Here is a 5,320-nt window from a genome sequence, read left to right as displayed (position 1 = left end):
ACACACACACACACACACACACACACACACACACACACACACACACACACACACACACAGGGGAGGAAGAAAAAAAGCAAAAGCTTGCTGCTGTGACTTAGATGTACCTACAGCATTGCTCTTCCCATCCACAAGAAGGAGAAAAGAGATCATTTTAAAAACTATAAACTGCATCACGGTCCCTTCATGCTGCCATTAAGATGTAACTACAGCGAATCCAATTGTTTCTTTGCAATATTTTTGATGCATTTCTGCTGAAAAAAATGATCTTTTGAGGATAGTGCAATGTAATTTACTATTATGCAGTTCACGGCTGCTGTATTTACTTCATGCACCTGTATGTATCGTGCGTGTGATGCATGTGCTGCGTTGCTGAGCTGCTTTTCACATTGTCCTGATGAGATATAACAATGACCTTGAGCTTAACCTTGCTTTTGAAATCTCTGGCGTAATATCTCACCAGCAGATATTGTGTAAAATGACTTAATATTTCATACAAATCCCCTTTTACCGGATATAACAACCCCTCTGTATGTAGGTGTTAACCGATGGAACCACTGTTGTCCCTGTGGTAGGTCACAGCTCTCACTAGTGTTTGCACTGACTTTAACGGGAGGGAAACTGATTTTCTGGGCTTAAGCAGGGTAATGTTTGTATCATAAGAGAAATGATGACACCTCATCACAACTGGATTACACGGCGCTTTGACGAGGCTCTTACCTGACAGCAGAGGTGTCAAACTAAATATTCAATATTCTTTTGAAACCATTTTCTTAACTTGGTTTCTGAATTCATCACAAATCCCAAGAACGCAGAAAGCTGTTGAACTCATCTTCTTAAACAACACTGCAAATAATACTGTATTTATTTGGGGGGGGCTTATTAATGAACTGCAGGCTTTTGTTTCTAGTGGAGATCTGTGCCATTCAGACAAGGAAGTAAGCGTGTTGTGGATGTTTTATAATGGGAACTATTTTGACGTGTTACGCCAGAATGTGTTAGTGACACATACTCTTATCTTCTCAACTAAAACAACATTAGACTCAGCACACCTCTTGACCTGTTGGCAATAAACAGTGTTTCCACCTACACACTCATCTCTCATTAATGTAATTGCTGTCATGCTAGTTTACAGGGAGGACTAGAAAAGTCACTGTGCTTTAAGGTTCATCTGTGTTTTTTCAAAGTGAGCTTTATAAGGAATTTGCAGCACCCAGCCAAGTAGTCATTAATCCATCGGTAATGATCCCATCAACACCATCACAGCAGCCCCCCCCCCCCCCCTTGGCAATCACTTTGTATTTTTTCTCTGTCCTCCAGTAATAATTGACACTCTTACCTGCTCCTACAGTCTGCTGCTCACTAGTTTGCTCTGAGGCAGCTATTGATTCCGGAGCATCGGATCCATGAAGACAATGATGATGAACAATGAACAGACAGCTGCATCCTCTGTGGTGTGGGCCAAAAAGCGATGGCCTTTGTAAGCAGCATGTAAAGCCTCATCTGGTGGATAATATGAGAGAAAAGAGGGACACAATTTGTGAATTTTCTGAGTCAGTTAGCTCGAGTTCTCCTCTGCTGGCTACAAGTCTCAACGTTGAGGCCGCTATGACTTTGATTCTACAACAGACTGCAAGTGTGTCTCTCTTAAGGAAGCGAGTCGCCGGCGTGCATCCGACTCTGCGCTGGATTTGAAATCCCATTACCATGATAAGCATTATAATAAACGTGTGAGTGACAACATATAGAATAAACAATGTCTACATGTTTCTGATCAATACTTGTCTTCGTCAAACATTCACCACGTGGAATCTTAAAACCTCACATTAAATCATATTCAGCATCATTTATATTGAGAGAATAATGAGACACGTCAAAGTCATGGGATTACATGTTATCTCATCCCTTGGAGTTTTTATTAAGCAATTCTAAAATATGTAGATACTGGTCATTTAAATCTCATTTTAATTGAGTGACGTCATCAACAGCTAATTCATTTGAACTACAAGATATCAACAGGCTACAATATGATATAAATGTCATGTTTTTGAGCTTTTCATGATATAATACGCAATTGTAGTTATATCTGTTGGATTGTGTTAGCATGTTAAGGATTATCTTAATGTGTTAGTCAGATTGATAGACTACTCTTAGATAAGGAAAAGGTTATATGAGCTCAAGGACAATTTCTGTGAGGATTAGGACACAATAAAACTCGTTCCTCTGAGAAACTCAATAGTCTCGCACAGCACGCTGCCGGTCGTCTCTTATCTCCACACTCTCAAAAACAAATCCAGCGACCAGTTCCACATACGGAGCCGTCCGCGTTCTTCTGCCGCAGACTATTTGCCATTCCCCGGAAGGTCATTTGGTTAATGCACATTTGGGTTTTCATGGACTCTTAACTAGTTTTTAATCAGCAATTATTAGTGAATTGGAAGGCTGTGCAGGCGCATGACTCTCTGCTGGCGGGAGAGTGCCCATCAATGTCACGTCAATTTCCATGCCAAAGGCTACATTAGGCCTGGAGTCTGCGAGGAAACAGCCACCTGAGTGCCTCATCTCCCCATCCACAGCAGTCTTCCCATCAACTATTGACTCTATTACACAGCTCTGTCAAAAAAATGTTCCGCTTCAAAAGAGGAGCAAACCATTACATGGCTGTGCTGGGAGATAATTTAGCGATGCACATAAAATTAAGTGCATAACCATTGAACATTGCTCATTATTGCACTTGGGTTCCTACAATACCAGGCCAATACCAGGCTTCCCAACCCTTTCCTTCATTTCCAAGGTACGAACACAGCTTGATTATTTAGGCTGATGTATTATATAAATACCTGTCATTTCCATCTATAGCTAACCTAACCATAATTGGCAATTAAACATGCCGGCATCTCAGACTAGCTCTTAATTACTGTTAATAAATGCTGAGGGGCCCTGGGGTGTCCTCTCAGGCTGGAGCATTGGGGTTGTGAGTCTCCTGCAGCACCACATCACGACATGAATATGCATGGCAGACGGGTCTTCTTCAGCTCTCTCCTTCGGCTTTCGGCAGGCTGACGCACACGGAGGTTGGCAGCAGACCGCCTCTTGAACTATACCTCTTCTCCATTACTCCTCCACGGCGGCCCGAGCGTTGTTACAGCAACCTCCTCGCGGTGGCATTCCTGCACCCTGCGCCTTGTTTGTGTTTGCCGTGGAGCTGTCACATTCAGCCTGTTAGCACCCCGGCCCGTGGGAAATTTACACACAGCCTCTGGTATGAGGTGAGGCCATCAAATGAGCTGGTGACATGCTGCAAAACATATCTGGCAAAGTTTGCGCGTATGTGTGTCACTGTGTGACGGGTGAAAAGTTGGGGAACACCCTGAATTGTTTATTGTGGGGCTTGAAAATGAATGCCACGTGAATGTAACATATTTGGAAGTAAAATATTGTAAGTGAATAGGTCACTTTATTTAGGCAACTGTGCATTTGTGATCATTATAGTTTCTGATTGAGATCATATGTAGGTGATTATATTGTTTTCATAGTGTCGGTCCTGCTGCTCAAATATTACTTATGACATTTTAACTTTAAAGCCAACCTTGATTCCACAGATTATGAACAGCTTCCTTTTCTCTGCTGCGAGCTGACATTTAGCTCCCGTAATGACTGCTGCTTGTCTCGCAGTGTTCCACCTAAGACACGAATCCGTCTTTTTTTTAAGGGCTGGCGAGTGTCGAGCTCTCTGATCGTAATGGCACTTTTAATTAGCACTTAATTAAAGGCAGGTGGACTGCAAAGGTCAACCGGTTAGGCTTGCAAGTTAAAAACACAGACGAGCGCGAGCATCAACTGTTTGATGAATTTCTCTGCTAATTACAGTGACCAGGAATCTGGACCAACTCCTTCCAGATCTGCTGCAGGTCAAAGACAAAATACAGCATAAAGCCACAGACATCTTTCAAGTGGGCTAACTCTTATTTTACATCTATTTTGCTTGGGATTTAACAAAATAAACACATACAAAACAAAACAATATTTCTTCTAATTTTAGTTTTTTTGTTCAAAGCAATTTCTAAATTTTGATTTAATCCAACAATCTGGAAATACGGGACATGTAGCTATAACATGTCTGACTGTTGATATGTTTTTACACGTGCTGTAGTTCATCTGTTTACATGGTTTGTGTGTTTGAATGTCATGTCTACACATACCTTATGACCGGGCTCCACACATGGTCTGTCAGAGACAGCATAAAAATCAAAAGCAGCTTCTGTAAAAGTGAAACAATAGTCCAGGTTGTCAGTGGGATTATCATTCTACTCATTACACAAACACAATGACTGCAGCGTGATCTAAACTTCTCCTTTCTCGGCTCTGAAAAACAAGAGCCGGGAACAGTATTGATCTCAAGTCAGAGTTATCGATCACCTTGTCTGAATGAGTGATGAAGCTGTCGGGACTGTTGGTCTCACCTGACAAGCACCCATATTAAAAATCCTGATCCGAGAATTTCAATGCAGCAGTAACAGTATGTTTAACAATCATAGTCTATATCAAAATAAACATGGCACACAAATATCTACAGAACCTGCTGGAGAATACTCATTACATCATTATCTGTATACCTATGTCTATGGTTGCCAGTATAAGAGATACAGTATATATTAGTTACGTAAAAGCAGGACTACTCGCACGGTGATGAACGCATCAAAGACAACACTCATCACACAAACACTTAATACTTCATGTGTGCGTCGCCACTACTGTGAGGCTCTAAAAGGGGCCCGCCACGCAGCAGCCTCGTTTGCACATCTACTCATCACAGCCGTGGAATACGCGGAGCCTTTAGCTAACATTGATGCTCTCCGTGTGATACTGCTGATGTCAAATAAAGCACCGGAGGATGCTGTGCTTATTTCTCCTAAAAAGCGCTGCTGCATCCTCCAAAGTGCTGGAAGAGACCACTGAGGGGCAGCAGAATTACACGCCTGCACTTATTTGTTCACCGCTCCCCCCCCCAAAATGCACCACAGTGCTCAGACTCTATTAATCCTGCTGACTTGATGAGTGACCTGGAAGGATCCCGGAGCCGAGGTAGAATGAAACAAAAAATAGTCCCGTTTGTATTAAATACTCACAACAGTCTGGTCCATAAGTATCCAGTTATGGGATGTCAGCAGATACTATATACAGTAAAGTAAACGTCTGTTTGAATTGATGGATCACCACCTAATTCTATGTGACATTGAAATGTTGAGATCAGGTCATATATCATATTATGCAAATATATCACAACAAATAAAAATGCAATGAAACAGTGAAAACAAGT

The sequence above is a fragment of the Anarrhichthys ocellatus genome, unplaced genomic scaffold, assembly GCF_004355925.1.
Source record: "Anarrhichthys ocellatus isolate YVR2014 unplaced genomic scaffold, GSC_Weel_1.0 scaffold18, whole genome shotgun sequence".
Lineage (NCBI taxonomy): Eukaryota > Metazoa > Chordata > Actinopteri > Perciformes > Anarhichadidae > Anarrhichthys > Anarrhichthys ocellatus.
Note: the sequence above shows the minus strand (reverse complement) of the source record.